The sequence below is a fragment of the Podarcis liolepis genome (genome assembly GCF_965112155.1).
Source record: "Podarcis liolepis genome assembly, chromosome: 12".
NCBI classification, from domain to species: domain Eukaryota; kingdom Metazoa; phylum Chordata; class Lepidosauria; order Squamata; family Lacertidae; genus Podarcis; species Podarcis liolepis.
The window spans coordinates 16858856-16880990 of NC_139563.1; the positions used below are offsets into that span (position 1 = coordinate 16858856).

At 43.4% G+C, this 22135-nt stretch overlaps 1 long non-coding RNA gene across 1 annotated transcript; it reads right to left on the reverse strand.

The window, feature by feature from the left end:
* Positions 1 to 793: 793 nt before the first annotated feature.
* LOC310689605 lies at positions 794 to 22135 on the reverse strand. Its single transcript, XR_014517551.1, has 3 exons — positions 21940 to 22135; positions 15587 to 15772; positions 794 to 949 (listed from the first exon to the last, which is right to left on the reverse strand). It is a non-coding gene; the product is annotated as an uncharacterized lncRNA (long non-coding RNA).

The window sequence follows — 22135 nt, forward strand, 5'->3', positions numbered from 1 at the left end:
TACAAAGTAATGGAATTGAAAGCAATAGATAAACTACAATAAGAGACATTTGGAACCAGCATTGAAATGTCACTTGTCGTGATAACAGTGCAGTGGTCAGCACCATCTGCACCTTAGTTTTCAGAGGCCTGCTGTGATGGGGAAGGTCTTTGCCTGCTGGTGGAAAGGTAGAATGGAGAGAGCCAATCTAACCTCTCTTGGGAGGGAATTCGGCAATATGGGAGCAGCCACAGAAAAGGATCTCTCACGTCACACCACCATCTGCGCCTCTGATGTTGATGGGAACAAGAGTTAGGTGCTCACCTGAGGATCTTGGCACTTGGGCAGGTTCCGAAGAATCTGCCAAGATCAGGTTTGCAAAGATCTAGCAACAGCTGCTGTCGGTGCTTCCATGTACAACTCGTTCTACTCAGTGACAGCAACTAATAGGAATGTACACGGATCCTCCCAATATTCAATTAAACAGTGACTGGTAGCCAACTTGTTTTGGAAAACAAAACTCAAGCATAGCTTTTATCCAAACAACCACTTGCTGTAAGCCATGATCTATGTTCTGTAAATGCATATTCAAAAAGCCCAGCCATGGCACTGTGATGTGGAGGCAAGTAGCAGAACCTAATGAATAAAATTGTGACTATTATGCTGATAGCATCTCTATTTCTAATTAAGTACTAATTACCCTCAAAGCTTTTGACTTTTGTTATTCATTTCAATGTACAATGCTTTATGCCCTTTAATGTTATTTTATTATCAATCTTGTTAATCTCCTCGAAGAAATCCGTATTGAGTCTCATACATCACTGACCATCTTTATTTAGAATGCATTTTTTGGGTGAGGCTTTTTAAAATGTGTATTCCTCACCTCATAAAAATGAAATAATTTGAAATCAGTCGTTGCTTGTAGCTCTGGTTCATCCCATTGAGGAGAATTTATAATCGTTTTAATCCTCTGGAAGAAAATAAAGATAATGAAAGGAAAAATTAAATTCCCTTTAATAAGAGAAAGACCACAAAGAGAATGGGGGAGAGGGCAGGATAGCAGGTGAAATTCATTTCTTAATAAGCTCAAAGTGCTGCACTGTGGAATAGCCCAAATTATACTGATGCACCAAGGAATACATTTTCTATTATCTTTTTTTAAAGTGTCCTTGGTGATAGTGGCTGTATATAGAGGCCCTATGTCTAAACACACTGGCCCCAATCCAAGGATACCTGTGTGGATTCCATATGGCAAACACTATGTGGAGGGAAACCATTTTAAACTATGTTAAACTAGGTAACTGTCTCCCACCAGAGGCAGTGATGGCTACCAACTTGCATGGCTTTAAAAGAAGGATGGACAAAGTCAAGGAGAAGAATGCTATCAATCTTCTCTCTTTCTTCTTTGGCAATCACTCATAGCTGAGTAAGATGGTCTTCCATAAACACGGTTTTAACAATGAGTCCGTAAGTGACTGTGGAGGTCAATTCTGGATCCACACATCCTTCCACAGTGGAGACATTGGTTTCCGGGCACGAGTTGATCACTGTGAGGGTTTGCCAAACGTGCCTTCCTATTAGCACATTTCTCCCTTTTGTCCTGAGTTCAAGTGTCTTCAAAGCCCATGATACCTTTGGTAAAGGCTGTTCTCCAATTGGAGCGCTCGCAGGCAAATGTTTCCCAATTGTTGGTGTTTATACTACATTTTTAAAGATTTGCCTTGAGACAGTCTTTAAACTTATTTTGTTGACCACCAGCATTACGCTTTTCATTTTTAGGTTCAGAATAGAGTACAGTGGTACCTCAGGTTACATACGCTTCAGGTTACATACGCTTCAGGTTACAGACTCCGCTAACCCAGAAATAGTGCTTCAGGTTAAGAACTTTGCTTCAGGATGAGAACAGAAATCGGGCTCCGGCGGCACAGCGGCAGCTGGAGGCCCCATTAGCTAAAGTGGTGCTTCAGGTTAAGAACAATTTCAGGTTAAGTACGGACCTCCAGAACGAATTAAGTACTTAACCTGAGGTACCACTGTAGTTGCTTTGGAAGACGATAATCAATGGCATAACATTGGAAAATGTCGATCACTTCTCCTACCTGGGCAGTTATCTTTCCACAAGGAATATCAACAGCAACAAGCCAGCATGGGGAACACAAAGGCAGTTGCTTCAGACATAAAACTCCTAGGGGTGCAATTTTTCAACACCCGGTGCTGCCTCAATGCAGCTGCATGCTTCCATTGCTGGGCTCCATTGAAAATGGTTTCTCCATGCAAACCAGGAAGTGACCTCTCCAGACAATGGAATGACAGTTGGGATTCAGGTCATATTGAATCCTAACCCTGTCTTCGGCAGCATTACGTCCCTCCCTCCCAGTTTGGTGTTATCTGCAAATTTTGTGAGCATTCCCTCACCTTACATAACAAGACATATTTACAGTGTCACACAAATGGATGTAAACTAGCAAACCCAGGTTGATGTCATTTCCGTAGTGCAAGGGGCAGGGGGACTTCTTTTTATTGTATCTATATTGGAAGAAGGTATTAAATAAAAAATCAGCTAACCATGTACAAGAGAAAGCTCCTTATTTGCCTTAGGTCTGATCCTGCCTGCATGGTGCTGGGTGCCCTAAGTTCAAATCAGCATGAACGGTATGTGATGGTACTCAGCACCTGCCCTCAAGGGCCTTAGCACACTTGCCAAATCCACTACCCATCTCGTTCCTTAGCTAACCTAATTAAATCGTTTATTTGATTCAAAACACAGCAAAGCCTGAAAAACCTGCCTCTGCCCTGAGCGCTAAACCAATGCTGGAAACAAGTGCTGGTTTACACAAAGCTTCCTAATTTGCAGCATAATATCTTCCTGTTAGTGCAGTCTGCAATGCGCTGCTTGAGTGGTCGCTCTGAAGGTCTCACACAGCGATGACAGGGAATGTGAGAGCCCCTCAATTCAACCTTGTTATTTGGGGTTGGCATGCAGTGCAAACACCACCCTCCACCTGGTACTTGCAGTTCGTATTTTGCGTGGTAGTGCCAGGTAGGCAGATAATATCAGATATCACAATTAACAATGTTTTTTTTTTTAAAAAAAGAAAAGAAACAAAACCAAACCCTACTACAAAATAAATCATTCAGCTTCATAAGATTAATAGCAGGCACAAATAAGACAGGCAGCAGAAATGAAAATAAAATATCACTGTTTACTTTAGGCCTCCCTAAAAACCTGGGCAAATGGTGGGTGGGGCTGTGTGAGTAAGAAGGCAACTAAGCTGTCAGCAGGTCCCATGGAACAAACTAAGCAGGCCCCAAGCAGAAATGGGCGAATTTGTCAACTTTAGTTTCTCTCTGTTTGTCATTGTTTCAGTCTTAAGCACAGTTCCCACATTTCCATGTCAGTGTGTGTGTTTTTTAAGTCCTTGTGAAAATTCAAAAGCATTTCACTACAAATTTCAATTGAGGTTTTGTGTGCAATTTCATATGCCTTACATACTCAACATTGCAAAGTAATTTTCCTAACGTAAAGCATCATTTTAAGTTATTTTCATGAATAAATGCACACATGCACACTTTATCTGAGAAACCTACTTTGACCCAGCTTCTACTCTCTAGGTACTCAGTAAAGGAGCAATACAGGTGCCTGACCCATACCTTGCATTGGTCAATCAGGACAGAACAGAGATTCTGTTGATGTCCTTGCAATTTCCCCCATTGTTGTAATAATAATATGATTTTACATTGTTGCTGATTTATTATCTTGTTGTAAGCCACTTTGTGGATCTCATGTGTGGGAGTGGAGAATTTCCCTCCTCCCTTGAATGAATTGAAATGTAAGCCGAGCAAGGAAGCATCAGACATGCTTTCTTAAACCATGCAATGATAAAAGTGACTAGATAACTATTCATTTTAGGGCAGGTTGTCAACAGCAGGTCAGCAGTGAACGCTGGGGACAATACTGCCCTTGACTTCTGGAGAGAAGAAAGCAAGGCGAGGCTTACCTGGTGATTCCCAAACAATAACAAGAATGACAACAAAATTATACATTAAGTCAATGTTTGGGGAGTCGTCATAATTAGGCATACCCTACCATTAGCTCCATCCACTCCACCAGTTTTTCCTCACCCACTAAGTAATTTCACCTGAGTAATTCCTTCCACTGATCTCTACTACAAGCCCTGGAGACAGAGCAATGCATTATCTATCCATCTTGGCTAATTATACATTCCCTTTGGTGGAAGCTTCTGAATGCCCTATAGCTCACATATTTAATTTGAAGCTGCTATGCAGCATGACGTCTCTAAAGGGTCAGCTCAGACAACTAGCTCAAATGATGGCATCCACCATTACTGTACAGCTGCTGTGAGAAAAGAGCTTCATCCATACTGACGTCCAGCTCCCTTGGCCTGTCAGTCCACTTCCCCCAGCATGTTGGTCAAGGTTCAGCACTGAATGTGGTTTGCAATGGCACACCAACTTGCACACCAATCTGACAACTTCCAGTCCTGTGTCACATGGAATCGCCCATGGTAAGCAGGAGATCAGAGGCAGGACAAAGAGCTTTCTATTGTACCCTGAAAGAGTTTAATCTGTGAGGCATTGTTCCTCTTTATCTAGTCTTGAAACGTATCAAGATGCCAGATGGATGGATTGGGTTCGGAACAACTGTCTGTTTAGTATTGTCCAAGACTGGTGATTATTGTCAGACTTTGGATATAGGAGCTTAGAATGAAACTATTAATCATGAATCATCCCAGTTCCACAAGCGGTAAATTTCTCATATGGATACAGAGCCCACAAGAATGACGATAGGGGTGACAAGGGAGACACTGGAACACTGCACATTCCAAATAAATGTCCAGGTCTTATATGAAGGGAGGAATTGCCCCAATGTGGAGAATATTCTGTGCTTGCATTCTGACCTCCAGGGAAGCAGGCACATCTCCCTTCTTCACAGAAGAAGCAAAAGTCATTTATTTCTTCTGTCATCACTTCAGAGTTGCAGCAGTCAGTGGCGCAGGGTGGTGGCGCTTGCCTGACCTCCCTTTGCCAGAGTCTTGGCAGCTTGCTGGGAGGGAGAGTGGTTGTGAGGGGCAAGATAGCTGTGAGGTCAGTGTGGTTCAATTGCAGGTGAAGGAGTGCCAGACCAGTTCCTGTTTGCATTGTGTTGCCCTCGCCACCACTTTGCCCTTCTCCATCCCAGTAAATTGCACCCCCCGTCAGCCAACCATTCTGTGCAACCCAGGCACAATGCCAATGAGGTATTTGCTCACCCCACATTGTACTTTGGGGTTGAGAGGAACTTTCTCCATACTTTTGTCAATCAGTCAATCTCTTTTACTGGCATAGAAAAAGTGCATAGTATACCTGGATCAGAACACAACACAGTTAATGAAACAGAGTGGGAGATACTTTAGGATAAAACTGTCCATACTTGTAGTAGATGATCCATCACATACATTCCCCTAAGGGAGACTGGCACAGATGTTTATTTGTTAGAACTTATACCTGAGCTTTCCAGACAAAGAGGTTGGATCCAGCTAAATTCTACTGAGAGTAGGGTAAAGGTAAAGGTAAAGGACTCCTGACAGTTAAGTCCAGTCATGAACAACTCTGGGGTTGTGGTGCTCATCTCGATTTACTGGCCGAGGGAGCCGACGTTTGTCTGCAGACAGTTATTCCGGGTCATGTGGCCAGCATGACTAAGCTGCTTCTGGCGAAACCAGAGCAGTGCATGGAAACGCCGTTTACCTTCTTGCCGGAGCAGTATCTATTTATCTACTTGCACTTTGATGTGCTTTTGAACTGCTAGGTTGGCAGGAGCTGGGACCAAACAATGGGAGCTCACCTCGTTGCGGGGAATCGAACTGCTGACCTTCCAATTGGCAAGCCCAAGGCTCAGTAGTTTACACCACAGTGCCACCTGCGTCCCTGAGAGTAGGGTAGACCCATTTAAATTAATGGATGATAAATTTGTAATGCCAATTAATTTCAATGGGTCTACTCTCAGTATGACTAACTTTGGACACAACCCAAGGCATCTAAGTATAGATTCTGAAAATACTGTCTACTTGTAGTCATTTGGAACACTCTAGTATATTTTCTTTAGTCTCCATTTGCGTAAGTCAGTGTAACTCCATTTAATAAATCTGCAACATATTGCATCAACAAAAAAATTGGCCCACCATGCCCAAAGTACAGCTGGAAGTGGATAAGGCTGTTGAAAAATCCATTAATTAAAAAGGAAGCACAACTCTTTGCTACTTTTTAATGAATTTTTAAATATAAATTCTGACGATTCTGAATGTTAGCATAAAATGTAATCTGTTCTAACTCACATAGTTCAGTGAAGCTGGAATTCATTTGATTAATTCACTTCAGCTTCCCTTAATTCATTTAGTTTGCTTGTTTATCAAAGTGGAAGCCAACTCAATGTATCAAATGAAGGTGAATAGAACCACCTTGAATGGCTATGTGAAAGAAGCAAATTAAATGAAATCTAGCAAAGCAGGCTTAACAGATTGCTAAGTACTGATCAGCAAATCATCAATGCGCTAAGTAGAAAGGAAGTTACAACCACGCTGCAAAGTTTATTGCACAATTCTCCATCAAAATTTGCAATAAAGAAAGCAAGGAAACTGTACCAAAGACTGACTTTAAAACAGTAATATGGAATGCCAAACTTTTTTTCTTTTTTTTAAATGTAAGGCATGAAAAGCTTTGCAAACCACCTGCAAACTTATCTCCAGAATTTGAAAACGATGCTTGTGAGATCTGGGATTCATCATGTATGCGATTCAGTTGGTGCATTCATTCCTCCATTGTCCAAAAGCTATTGCATAGCGCAAACATTTTCTTTTTTAATTCAAGTTGCAAATTGTGCTCCCTTTAAATGACATCTGCTCATTAGCAACACAATCGTGCTACTTTCAGGCAAGAGTTTTGGATGACTCAGGGATCTAATCATGGTGTACTCTCGGTATGCTTGTCTTGCCTCTCACACATATCTGTCATTCCATAAGCACATGAGGTCTATATTACATGGATCAAGAGTCCTCCACGAGGACCTGGGCAGAGAAGAGCAAAAGCATCTCTGCAAAATAATCAATAAGGATGTTCTTCCTGAAGTTTGCAGGACTCATGCCTGGGGATGCACTCAAGGCTAGGCAATGCTTGGCTCAAATGGAAGGTGAGAACCAGGAGCCAGCGAAGACTTCCCTGGCTATGCAGGGGGCTCGCAAGATGAATGCCACAAATGTTTCTGGGTAGGCAATTAATTTGGGAAAAATTAAATTGGGGCTTGTGGTTGCTCCATTGCATATTACTTTGGGGGAAACATTGATTTAATCTATCTAGACATGATTTGGGGTGTAATGAATTGAGATGACCGAAAGAGAACTGAATCTGATTAAAAAAGGATCTGTAGGGAGACTAACTTGGGTAAATGAACCAAATAGGAACCCATTTGGGCTGGGGTGCAAATTCATTGAAGGATTTACCCAGAGAGATTTGGTTGGGAAATCTGATGGCTTGACTTCTGTGACATGTGGTCTCCACCTCTGCATCTGTACATGCACATTAGCATATGCAAAAGTTATGCAAATTTGTCTGTCTTGTGTACTAAATCTTTTAAGTACCTAGCAACACCCCAAGCCAAAGAAGATTTCCCAGGCTTAACCTTGCATTGAAGGGCTGATGCTGGGGAAACTGTTTGTTGCTAGAGGGCCAACAGCCATATTCCACAGGGGCCTCGCTTGCCAGAAGAGTAGATGGGATTTTGGTTCCCATCCTTGGATATCAGCCTCTCTGCAAATGTATGCATTGTCTCTATCTATTTGCATGAAGGCTGGTTTGTGAAAATGTTGTAGCATAAGCATAAAAGGCATGTGCAAGTCTAAAACTTTATATTGGTTTTATATCAGGATAAGCCAAATGGTCACCCAAAGAATCCTGGGAACTGGAGTTAGGGAAGAGTGCTGAAGATTCTCTGCTGGAGATCCACCATGCTATTCACAAAGCTATGTACCTGGGTACTTTGTGGTAGAAGGTGTTCAAGGGAATTACCATTAAACTAGGTCGGTGCTGTATGGTAAGAATGGGGAAATGTTCTCAGCTTGATGGCTACCTTCTCTTATAGACAACATTCTGAGGGCCGCCTACCAGATGCAGGTGGGTCCAGAGGCAAAACTGGATATAATCAGAGAATAAAGTGGGCAGACACAGAGGCCTATGAGGAGTAATGAGTGTGAATCTAACCTTTCTCTAGTCGACTGCATTCCAGGTACAGTGGTACCTCGGGTTACATATGCTTCAGGTTACATACGCTTCAGGTTACACACTCCACTAACCTAGAAATAGTGCTTCAGGTTAAGAACTTTGCTTCAGGATAAGAACAGAAATTGGGCTCCAGTGGTGCGGCGGCAGCAGGAGGCCCATTAACTAAAGTGGTGCTTCAGGTTAAGAACAGTTTAAGGTTAAGTACGGACCTCCGGAATGAATTAAGTACTTAACCTGAGGTACCACTGTAAATGAAAGTCGGCTATTTCTTCACATACATGCACACACACACAAACTCATCTCTCCATCAAATACTGTAAATACTTGCAGCCTATTTAAGGATTTCATTGACTGCCTTTTTCTGCATGCAGCTGGAGGTTATTGCACACCCTTGGGACTGCAGCTGCCTCGACTTTCTCTGTGCAATGCAGTAAGAAGGGAGCTATTCGGCTCGAATCTATCTATACACACCTCAGCACATGTTCTTATGTAATGTGTAATATGGCTACCTTCCTGCCGATATACGTAGGAAGGGAGAGAAAGAGATCAGTAGCCTACTTGACTAATATGCTGCATTTGATGCTATTATAGAACACTGTGATTATACAAGGCGAACTATGTATTTTTAAAGGGTTGAACTGGAAGATTACAGTTTTATGAGGCAATTGCTTTTGGAGCTGGTAATATGTAATATTTAAATGCATGAAGTGAGAACGAAAGAAAGTGTCAGAGATTCCCTTCTTCTTCATCTGCAAAGGATGTCATCTATTCTCTGCTGATTTGCAGTTCTCTACAAATGAAAAAGAAATAGCTCTTTCTTAGCAATAATTTAAAAGTCTCCAGAGGATATATCAAGAGAGACCTAGATTGACTCTGACAAGTCTAAATCCTGTCCCTGACATTTCATTCTGCCTTTCACCTCCGTTAGATAAAATATCCATATTTTAATGTAGCAACATTTAATTTTTCTTCTCGAGTGCATTCCTATGGTCCTTGGGATGAGAGGAGGAGGCAAGGCAATAGAAAACCTTGGAGACCTCCCTATCTATGGGCAGCCAGTGGATGTCTCGTCCAGGCTGCTGGGGAAAGATCTAGGGATATAAATTCTTCTGATACAGCCCTAGGGATGTGGGAGAAAGTCAGTTCCGTTCACATTCTAATCAGAACTTACCTAATTCATACTTCTCAAACCAATCACAAACTGAAACACAGCTGTCCTTTGAAATTCTGAATTTTTCAGTGCAGTTCTCCAACCAAATCATGCTTATGAAAAAGTATCAGAAGAATGTATGCATAAAATGGCATGACATTAGGGGAAATCACTTGCTGAAAGTATTATACTGGGCAAATCTGAATACGAAAATGTATACATTAGGAGCAATGCACACTAAAACCATAGAATCATAGAAGTGCAGAGTTGGACAGGACCAGTGTTTCCCAACCTTGGGTCTCCAGCTGTTTTTGAACTACAATTCCCATCATCTCTGACCCTAGGGCTAGCTAGGGATGGTGGGAGCAGTAGTCCAAAATCAGCTGGAGACTCAAGTTGGGGAACACTGATCTAGTTCAACCCCCTGCAATGTAGAAATCTTTAGCCCAATGTGGGGCAAGAACTCACAACCCCAAGGTTAAGAGTCTTATACTCTACTGACTGAGCTATCCTGCAGGTAATGCTGATGAGTTTTCATGATACATATATTTTAATGCATCTCTAGTCTGGTGTGGTGTTTCCAGTGTGGAGGGTCATCTTGAAGGACCAAACAGAGAGAGGGTTCAATTGTGCTGTATATTGCAGCCCCTCCCTACAGATATATTACTGTAGAGTTGAGGAGCACTCAGCTCAGAGCCTGAATACGGATGTCCATGCCAACCTTCACCACCTTTCCCCAACCACACTTCCTACCAGGCTAGCATGTTTTGAGCTGGATTGTGATAATATTTCTTGCTTTCCTGGCTGGAGGATAGAGGCAGGTACATGAAGGTGTCTTGAAACTATCCCAAGGTAAATTTACATTTGTTGCTCAGCCCACATTTGCCCCTGACTCAGCTCTCCATTGGCATGTGCCCCCCCCCGAAGGTTTCCCAGAAGTGAATGCAGTGCTCGGGCTGAAATAGATTCCCCAAGCCTGTAGTAGTGCAATGATCAGGGATGGGTTACAACTTACTATTCATGTATGCAATGACAGCGACCAGGATGCTGGTAGCCCAGAGGTGGAATGACAACAAGGTCCGTTCCAGAGTGGATTGGCAGAATAAATTGCTGGACTATGCAGAAATGGCAAGAATGACCAGGGAAATCAGAAATCAGGAAGACCAAAATTTTAATAAAGAATGGGAGAAATTTATATTATATTTGGAGGGCCACTGTAAACATTTGAACTTCTGTAATGTAACAAAGATTTTGGATTTAATGGATAACTGGAAAATTGGAGTGACGTATGATATGCAGTAGAAAAGGTTAAACAAAGAACCCATGGAGGGGAGGAGCGAAGTCTAAAGATTCGGAAGAATCTTGTTTATTTTAGGGTTTTTTTAATCTATGATTGTGAATGTTAATATTAATTTGTAAAATCTAATAAAAAATTAAAAAAAAGCAACTTACGTTTCCAAATGTTCAATATGAAATTTACTGCAAATACAGGTATCTGTTTCAGAACAGTGAATTGGTATATTCCTCTGATGCATTTTAGCATTTATGGGCAGTCGTCATCGCCCCCCCCACCCCGATTTTCAAGATTGAGTGGAATTAATACCCCCTCTCCCAAACCAAGGTTCATTAGATGAAGCTAAAGTGATCAAATCCTCTAGGTGATCAAATATAATGTTGCAAGACAAGAGGCTTACAACGCAGTGCTAATAAGATTAAGTGAAAGGAATCAAAGCCAATTTATGTTTGGCAGTTTGGGGAATAACATTTGTGTCAAGATGCACAGTAATCATCTAAACATGGGAATAATCTACCTCGTAATTAAACAACAACAAACCTTTGTCAATAGTGCACAATTCTTGAAAGTCGGCAGAGGCGGCGTTAATGTAAACAAAGACTAAAAAGGGTTCTTTAATTCCAGAGGCCAGAAATGTTATTTGGTGCTCATTCATGCTAACAAAACGTAACAGGCATCTGCATAGCAGAATGTGGATGTTTATCGATCAGATGAGACTAGGCGACTCTCAGTGAGCTGGGTGATATGCCACTATATGGAATTAATCATCTGTGTGCCAGATAGAGAGCCATCACCCCAATTACTATTTTTTATGCCTTAAGCCAGGAGTTGCCAATGTGGTCCCCGTGGGTGCAGTGGTGCCCTTGAGGTCTTCTCCCGGTAACCACTAAGTCTACAAGTCCCCCTCTCCATATATATATATATATACATACATATATACACTTGAAGCTTCCAGTTGGGCATATGTGGGGTACAAAAGAATTCAGTGGGTTATTTTATTCATCTGTTGGCTTAGGCATGCTCAAAACTCTTTTCTAATCCGTCAGAATGCCAAGGCAGCTAGCCCAAGGTTAGCACCACACACACACCACACACACAGTTAGCGCCACACACACACTGTTAGCGCCACACATGAAAGGGGAGAGGAACGGGTTGTGTGAATGACTCTCTTTTGAGACTTTATGTGTAATGTGCAAAAGAGGAATTTGCACTTACCTCCCACGGTGAGCTATGTGAAGAATCTGGAGTCTGAGCATCCCACTTCTCCAAAAATGCCTTAGCCTCTCACCCATATATTACATCTGATGACTCTTCTTAAGCTGAATTCATACCACCAGCCCTGGATTGCAGTTTGTCAAGTGCTTGGTCATGCCCTTGATTCCACAGTCCCAAAAGGGCAGCACCTATGGTTTATTGTAGATGTGTTGCATGTCCTCCCCCCGGGGTTGGAAAGGGGTTAGTTTAACCTCTGGTTTGCTAGTAAAACTGAATTACTGTGTCGTTGTTAAATGATGCGTGTCTAAAAAGTGTGTCACCAACATGAAAAGTTTGGAAAGCTCTGCATCGAGGGCTTTACGATAAGATACAATAATCTTCATTGACATTGTCCCATACAGAACAACGAAATTGAAAAATTCTACATAAGACATACAAAAACCAACAAGCCTGCTATCCCAACTTGGTTAGTCCCCTAAAAACTCTGATACCCCATTTTAAAATACAATATACTCCCGTAGTGACTCCTTACACTGCATTTTAAACCAAAATTGCATTTGGATAGAAACTTTATATACTAATAGTAACATCTTAGACTTGGTTTGGTGGCAGATTAGCAGATTAGCAACCAGTGCAGGTCTCTGAGCACAGGTGTTATATGTTGTCAGGGTCTCACTTCTGTCAGCAACTGTACTGCAGTACATTCCACACTCACTGCAGCTTCTGGGTCAAGTGCAAGAGAAGCCCCACATACAGCACAGTGTCAGGCCATGGCTTCTGCTTCAAGGGTTTAGATACAACCATCACCCTTCTCCCTGCTGGAGGCCTCAGAGCATACACAAAGAATAACAAGACACGTGAGGAATCATCTTCCACCCAGCAAGGAGTCGACTGATATACCTGGTGGCATGTGAAGATGGAGCCTGGTAATTTCATGTTTCTGCCTGAAGCATTTCCTAAATCCTGTATTTCTGCCGTCACACGTGATAATTGCTGGCATTTTTTTTTTTTTAAAAAGCTGCTTATCCTGAGAGCTCCCGGTGATAAATCTGTGCCTTACTGCAATTGTTTCTTTCATTGGTATAATGAAATTGATATAAATGTCTCAATCTCTCTCTCTCTCTCCTCTCCCTTTTGCAAAAAAAAAAATAGTGAAGCTAATGTGTTACTTGAGGAAATGTGATCCTGCTATTTTGAGAGTAATTAAAATGTTTCACCAAGCAGACGACAGATGTGATAACATGCGACAAGGTTAGGGACTCCATGGGTGTGATTCACAAGCATATATATTAGCCTTAATCCACGAATGAATTTGTATTATTAGTTGGAGGAAAGATAAAAAATTTCATGGATGCTCATTATCTCCTCATACATGGGAAGCAGCTTTTCACGGAGAAAGGAAAGAATCTTGCTCTTTTCACAAAGCTTTCAGGCTCTCTTCTCACAAGCAAGTTCAAAACTGGATGGCTACAACATCAAGTGATGACTTCACCACTATTGCATCACCAGTGAGATCTGCAACAAAATTTTGAGGTGCGAAGGGCTCCTTTCACTGTCCTATTTTGTCAGCCATTGCTAGAAATGGGGAAGAAGCTCAACTCAGATTGCGTGTAAAGGAAAACCATCATCGTTTGCGCTTTCCCTAACAATGCACAAACCGAAATTGAAATTTTCACTTCTTCAAATTTTGCAATGCAATTGTCTAGCTAAGTAACGTGTATACAGGAAAGTTAAAATGCACATATTAGTGAAAGTAACATATAAAAATCTATATATTTGGCCAAAATTGCAATAGTATGCTGGCAAATTTTCATGTTGACTTTTTAAAGAATTGCAAACGGAAATGTGAAGAACTCTGCTTAAGATTGGAAAAATGAGAAGCTGAAAGAAACTGAAACTGACAGATTCAAGCATCCTTAGCTATTTCCTCTTTTATGTTATTCCATTCCTCTCTCACAAATGGTATGCAGTTAATTGATGTGGATGGAATGGTTGAATTCATATATTAATACAAATGATGTGTGTGTGTGTGTGTTAACTAGAGTTGGCCCACCAGTGCCTTCCTCCTGTGAGAAATAAAGTTTCAGGAGGTCCCTAAGTTATTGTGGACCTAAGCTGCTCAGGACTTTGCAAATTAATGCAATAATATTGAACTTGGCTTTGTAACGGATGGGCAGACAATACAAGTTATTTTACAATCCTGTCATATCTTATCAGCCAGGTGACCCCATCAGCTGTCTGGTTACTGAATTCTGCATCAGCTGCAGCTTCCAGACTAGGCCCAAGGAGACCCCCACATAAAGCACATTGCAGTAATCTTGACTTGTGATTAAATGCACTACAGTGGTCAAGCTACTCCTGTCCAGCAACAGCAGTAGCTGTAAAATCAGACAAAGCTGGTGGCAGAGTTGCTTCCAGGAGTACTCCCAAGCTATGCACCTCCTTCCTTCAGAATGGGTGGAGAAAGGAAGGCAAAGGCAACGGGGCAGAGGAGGAGAAGGAGGAGGGAAACAGTGTTGAGAAGAAGAAAAAGATCAAGTGTAGTATAGTGGTACCTCTAGTTATGAACTTAATTTATTCTGGAGGTCCGTTCTTAACCTGAAACTGTTCTAAACTAGAGGTGTGCTTTAGCTAATGGGACCTCTTGCTGCTGCTGCGCTGCCGGCACACGATTTCCATTCTCATCCTGGGGCAAAGTTCTTAACTCGAGGTAACTCTTCTAGGTTAGTGGAGTTTGTAAGCTGAAGCGTTTGTAACCTGAGGCGTTTGTAACTCGAGGGACCACTGTATGCGGGGGAAGCGGGGGGCGCTGTGGGTAAAACTTCAGTGCCTAGGACTTGCTGATTGCATGGTCGGCAGTTCGAATCCCCGCGGCGGGGTGAGCTCCCGTCATTTGGTCCCAGCTCCTGCCCACCTAGCAGTTTGAAAGCACCGCTAAGTGCAAGTAGATAAATAGGTGCCGCTTTATAGCGGGAAGGTAAACGGCGTCCCGTGTGCTGCGCTGGTGCTGGTTCGCCAGCTGCAGCTTCGACACGCTGGCCATGTGACCCGGAAGTGTCTTTGGACGGCGCCTGCTCACGGCCTCTTGAGCGAGATGAGCACGCAACCCTAGAGTCAGACAAGACTGGCCCATACGGGCAGGGGTACCTTTACCTTTACCTTTACCTTTACAGGTTACATACGCTTCAGGTTACAGACTCCGCTAACCCAGAAATAGTACCTCGGGTTAAGAACTTTGCTTCAGGATGAGAACAGAAATCGTGCAGCGGCGGTGCAGCGGCAGCAGGAGGCCCCATTAGCTAAAGTGGTGCTTCAGGTCAAGAACAGTTTCAGGTTAAGAACAGACCTCCAGAACGAATTAAGTACTTAACCCGAGGTACCACGGTATATGATTGTTGGTGGCTGTGGTGTGTGTGGTGGTTTGTTGCAATAAATGTTATACTTTTCAAGGTTCTTGTATTAATTTTCAAGACCCTGAACAATTTGGCCCAGGATACCCCAAGTACCATTTTTTTAAAAAAATATTTTTTTAAATTAATTACCCATTAATAATGGTCCAGTTAATAACATATCAATTCATATCAAATCATAAATCATAACCCAAATAATAAATCAAATTATACATTCCAAATTAAAAGCCAATTAAACATTCTGAATCAAATAATTTCATGTACCATTTAAACCTTGCCCGGTCGCTGTGGTCTTTAGAGGAGTCACTGTTTGTGGTCCCCCATAGTGCAGATGCTTGTATCCAGCAGTATCCAGCATCTAGTATTATGGGCTCCAATTTTACAGAACTGCCTTCCAGTTGTGGGCAGACAGGCCCCATCCCTGCTGAACATCTGGCAACTCCTGAAAACCTTTAAAAAATAAATAAATAAAAAATCAATTTTAATTGATTTTATAGTTTTAACTGATTTATTGTTCTTGCGCTGTATCTTTGAGACTATTGTAGTTAAATGCCATGTAAGTTGCTCAACTAAATAGATAGATAGATAACACATTGGAAGTGAGTGCTGGCATAAGCGTCTGTGTGGCACAGCTTTAAGACTGACACCTACGCATGTATGCTCACTGTAGGAACTGAACAAGTTCCCTTAGAATGAGTCAGACCATTGGTCCATTTTTGCATAGCATCATCCACAATTGGTAGCAGCGACTTGTTCTCAGCCCTACCTCTGGGGGGAGGCCAGAGATTGCACCAGGGAATTTTTTGCATGCAAATCATGTACTCCACCACTTCAGCTACGGCCCACACCCACCCATTGCATACACCACTTATTTACAATGTCATTACTAATATGAGAGTTAATATATATTAAAAATATATTTGTGTAAGAGCGAAATTGTATTTTATGCATGTGGTGGAAAGCTCAATGAGTAATCTCTTTGATTAAATGTTAGAAAGTGTATGATGCAGAATTATTGCTCGGGATTGCTTTGCAATCCTTACACCTAGCTGAAGTGCATGCCCAGGTTTGAGCTGTGGGAAGGGGGAGATCTTTCCATATTCCCCCGCCCCCCATACTGCCCAGCATGATCAGATAGCTAGGCAGGCACAGAATCGCCCCGATGGATTCAATAGATCTTGGGATGTTAACTAATGTACAAGAATGGCATGTAATATCTTCTTTGCCAGCTGCTTAAAATATGGGCTAGGAGGATCAGAGAGATTTACCACACAGATAAATGTCATGTTGCACAAAATAATTGGAATGCAATGAGAACTATATTATGCAAGCAACATCCTCCATCCAGTCAATGGAGTTGTAATGTGTAATTACTATGCTATGAGTAAATGTGAGCAAATCACATCTTTGAGACTTCTCTGATGCAGGATTGAGCCTCCTATGGCAAGAGGTAAGACTGAAAATTCCCAGGTGCTGACGAGAGGAGGTGGTCCACAAGAGGTTGCCTGGCTCCCATGCTGACTGATGTGGAAATAGGGTAAACTGAACGACTGGAACAATTAGAAACTAACGCTGGCAGATTCACCCATCCCTACTTACGATTCATCAAGCCAACATGGTCCACCACCTGTATTGAAGCTTCCCAGGTGCTTGGCAACACATGTGGGTTTCCCCCTTCTGTTTAAGTAGAATGGTAGAGTTGGAAGGGACCCTGAGGAACATCTAGTCCAACCCCTGCAATGCAGCTGTCCCATACGGGAATTGAACCTGCAACCTTGGCATTGTCAGCAGTAGGTTCTAACCAACTGAGCTACCCAGGGTGCATTTCTGCTACCATGTAATCCAAGGGACCCTGCCAAGCCCAGTCCAGTTTACAGATGGTGCCTTCATGTGCCTTCAGATTGTATCATCCCATTCTGGCCAAGCATAATGAGCAAACGGTTTCCTAAGGGTCCTTTGGACACCATCAATGGCTTAGTACCATGTTGGGCAGGCTTGATCGAAATGAAAATAAGTCCTGATTGCTTTCTCTCTTCTTTTCCTCCTCTTGCCTATTACACAGCGCTCAAGCTACACAGCTGGTTGGTAGTACAAATCTTAGAACCCCTTTGCAATGACTAACAGTCCTAATTATGATTTTGGAGTGATAGAATTCCAGGCCTGGGGAGCTTTTAACTGTGCAGACCAGGGAGGTGAAAGGTCAGCACCACAATAACTGCAATCGCCTTTGCTTCTCAACAGAGCGAAGTATGTGTTAATGAGAGTTAGACCTCAATGCCAGTTCACAGCGTTTCACGGCAGTCTCTTTAATGACCAAGAAAGCATGTTACTCATTTTCCCATGTCATGGCACTGATTGCAAAGCACACACTGCAATGCACACACTTGGTTTTGAAAGATTTTGCCCTTTGGCAATCTGTGTACTCCTATGGGGGGGGGGTGAACACATTGCCCTTTTCTTTTCTTCTTTGGTTCTTCCTCTCCTCCCCCCTTGGAACTTTGTAATTTATTACATTCCTTTCTTGCATGTACATGCACCTTGGCACTGTGTTGCTTTCTCACCGAGATTTGGGGAAGATCATGATGGAACACGTTTGCTGGAGGATGGCAAGGAGGTATTTGTATGCAAGCGTTGAGCAGAGAGTCCAAAATTGCCTATATATGGACAGGCGGCTTAAGCAGGAACCCAGGGAGGGAGCTGAGAGACATTTCAGTTGAGTTCTTACACTGAAATGGGATGCTTACAGAGACAGATGTGGAGAGAGCACACGAAGCCAGGATGATGAAAGAAATTGAGCACTCTCACTCTGCTGGTTTCCAGAAATCAAAAAGTATTTTTTCTCATTTAGCAAAACAGAAACTTCCTCCTCCCAACACAACATTGTGCATACTTACAAAGGGATTATAGGCTTCTTCTTTTTTTAAAGAAGTCTCACTGTACATCAGACTTCACCAACGTGGGGCCCTCCAGAGGTTTGGGAGGACAACTCCCAACAGCCCTTGCAGTGTTGGCTGGGACTGATGGAAGTCGTGGTCCTAAACATCTGGAGGACTTCACGTTCCAAACATCTGGAGTTGTGGTGTTGGACATCTGGATAACACCAGGTTGGCTGGCAAAGCTTGCCTTTTACAATTGTCTTTTTTTTTTATTTTGCAAAGCCAAACCACTCAGTACACCACTGCATCAAGTTAACTAGGTCATCATCAAGAGGCAGAATTGGTTCATACAATGGAGCAGAGCAGAGCTATAATCTCCTGGCAGCAGCGACTCCTGGCAGCAGAAAGGGGTACGATGGCAGGGAGGTTGAGGCCATATGGGTGTACCAGTAGAAGGCTGGTTTGGCTCCTCCGGTGCACGAGTGAAGCCCTGATCTCACCACTGTCTCCAAGTGATGCTGCTGAGAGAAGGCTATTGCTATGATTCAGCCACACCAGGTGATCCACTACTGTCAAGAGGCTTACTGAGATCCCAGGATAATCATGGGGTTGTCTGTTATCTAGGTACTTTATTTTAATTATACAAACAGTTCAATATGGAGTTGAAGATGTAGATCGCTTGCAACCCAATCTAGGGCCGGCCCAGTCATGCAGCAGGGTGAAACAATCTGGTTCACCATGAAGAGCAGGTAGATGGAGATGGGAACTGGCACATCATTCAAGCTCTAATTCAGGCAGCAAAATGTATTGGGCTGACATATCCCCAAAGCTTATATGATTTTAAGAAGGTCACACTGACTTCAATGGGACTTTCAAATAAATATACACATAGTATAACAGCTTTATAGCTGTTGCAGTCTTCCTGTTTTGGGTGGCATACTCTGGTCACAGCTTGCCTCGTAATCCATTTTATGAATGACATTTGCCATTCACTGCTATCTCACCACCAGAACCTGCTAGACTTGCAGAGCTGGATCTTACATTGGCCCAGGCCACAAGTAACCTCAAGCACTGCTGGATCTTGCCTTGCTTGCCTGGTGACATCCAGTTGCCAGAGGAGACAGGGCTCCTGTGCCTCCAACAGTTATGCAGAAGAGGGCAATTAAGCTGGAGCTGCTGTGTATCTGACTTCACAAGGGACAATCATCTGTTTGAAGGAATCCTCTATTTGAAAGGCTGTCTGGCCCAAGCTCAGTTTAAATGTAAAGAGCTGTAAGAAGGAAAGGCACGGGTCTTGCTTATTCATCAATAGGTAGCAGAACCTGCAGAAGTGGACTTGGCAGACACACAGATCACCTGGTCTTCCACACTGGTAAAAATGCATTGCATTGCTATTTATTTTAAAGTAATATTTTCTAACTTTGGATGTATTTATGCATATAATAGCATATACAGATTCTATGTAAACCCATCTCATCTTTTTTCTAGCATTGCAAAGGGGCCACCCTGATTTCAGCAAATGTAGTTTGCATGTACAGCTACATCTGCTGAAATACTTTCTTCTACACAACTGTTAAAGGTGCAGGAGCCCTGTTTTCTATGGCCACTGACCATCATACCTGTTGCAAAGAAGGAATACTGGTGCCCATGCCCTAACCATGTTGGAGTCCTGATGCATGTGTATAGGCCTAGTTCCCCCATCTGTCAGGGACTGGACTGAGGGGGACGAGACTGAGGAGGAATGGTGGAGATTGCCTCCCTCCTCCTAAACCTTCTAGAGAAGAGGAAGGCAGTATTGGATTACAGCAGTGGTTTGAGGAAGGTCACAGCTCAGAGACAGGCGAACAGAAGAGTTGGGAGAAGTGAAGGCGGAGACAGAGACAGAGCAGCCAGCTGACACATTATCACTGGAGAGCATTTCTAGGCCCCCTTCTTCCAGAACCCGGCATGCATTGAAAGTGGAAGAGCAAATAACTCAGAGACAATTAGCCCCTGGCGGCCACCATAAGGGGAAGTGCTGTTGCTAGGAAGGGAAGGGGGAGGAGCTCAGTTGGAGCAATGCTGTTAAGCTAAGATGCAGTGTATAGATTCCGCTCACTGTGAATATTGAATATAGACTTGGTAAGAGCTTCCTTGTCTACTTCCTTGGTTGTCTGCCATGGAGGGGGGGGGCTGGAATTCATTGAACCTGACACCACCCATCACTTTGTACATAGCATCTCTTATGGCTCATAAGAACATAAGAAGAGGACCATGCCAAAGGCCTATCTGGTCCAGTATCCTGTTCTGACAGTGGTCAACTGATTGACTCTGGGAAGTCCACTAGGAGGACTTGAGTTCAACAGCACATGTCCCAGGAACTGACATTGGAGGCAGAACATGGTCATCTTGGCTAGTAGCTACTGCTAGCCTTATCCTCCCGTTGCCATTTAACTCATGGAGGGTGCTTTGTGCTGCTACTGCATTTTCTCCTTCTGCATGTTACAAACATTTCCTTTATTAAATGGAAGCGTCACCCCTGAAACCCCAGGCCACTCCACTGCTCACCTCAGCATATGAGATTCAATGTAGACAATTGACAGGCACCAGGAAGCTGGCAGCCGCTTGAACATTACATGAACTTGATGACACTTTGTAACCTTGCAATTAGGTGCACTTCTGTCTTTCATAACTCTGGCTTTCTGCCATTCAGCATATATATATTTAGAATGCCTAGGAAGAAGGGACCTGTTGGTTGACTTCTCTAAGAGCACTGCAGGTCAACAGAGAAGACCTCTGAGTGTTGGGGCTGTAAGATAAGGGAGCACTGGCTTTCTCTGACACTATGTAAAGCTCTGGCTCATGCCCCAGAAGAAACCCAATTGGATTGGAAATGAGCTGAAATGTGGCACTGTCGATTTTATTGCTGAAATCAATTGCACGACATTGAATAACACAAACGAGAGGGATGTTGCTGAAATCAATCCGTCTTCCTGTTTTTTTCCGGGCACCCTGTTATGTTTGGCCAAAGCCCTCAGGGGAAAGACAGAGCTTTTCAAGACCGGCAACGCTACTCAGAAGCAACCAGGACTACATGGAAACAGGAAGTTGCCTTATACCACACCAGACCACTGGTACATATAGCACAGTACACTGATGTGGGTGGTTTTTCGGGGTTTCGGGCCTTTCTCAGCCCTACTGTGATAGCCTGGGACTCAGACTCGGAACTAGAGGAGTCTCAGTCCGCACTGGATCCTTTGCCTCAGGGAGCATCTGAACCAAGTCTGGGGCCTGATTCTGAAGAGCCCCAGTCTGCACAGGTTCCCCTGCAACAAACACCAGCTAGGCTGAGTCAGGGGCCTGAGCCTGCCCTGGCTCCAGATGTGGGGATTACCTCGTTGCCTTCAGCTGAGCCACTACCAGTTGGGTCAGGAGAGGCTGAGGCGGCCTCTGGGTCTAGTAACCCACCGACGTCTCCCGAGCTGCAGAGACTAAGGTCTGAGAGAAGTAGAGACCTGAGTACTTGCAGGAGGAGTGCTTGCCTTTGGGCGAGACAGGGAGGTGAGTCACTAGGGGATCAGGACCAACTGTTACCCCGACAAATATAAAAGGCTGTCGACCTTGCCCCAGGTTGCAGGAACAACATTGCTGTTTGCCAGAAACTGCCTTGGCGCTGGCGAACTGACTCCTCACAGAACCCTTGGATTCAGTACCGGACCTGGACCACATTGCTCGGGTTACCCCTGGGCCCAGCACACCTACCTGGAGATACCAGGGATTGAAATTGGGACCCTCTGCATTCAAAACAGTTGCTCTTCTCCCTCTCTAATAGTGATGGCTATTCCCTACCTCCACAGCTGGAGGCAGTAATGCTTCTGTATACCAGTTGCTGGAAACTGAAGAAGGGGAAAGGGCTGTTGTGCTTGAATCCTGCTTTCAGTCTTCCCATTGGGGCAAC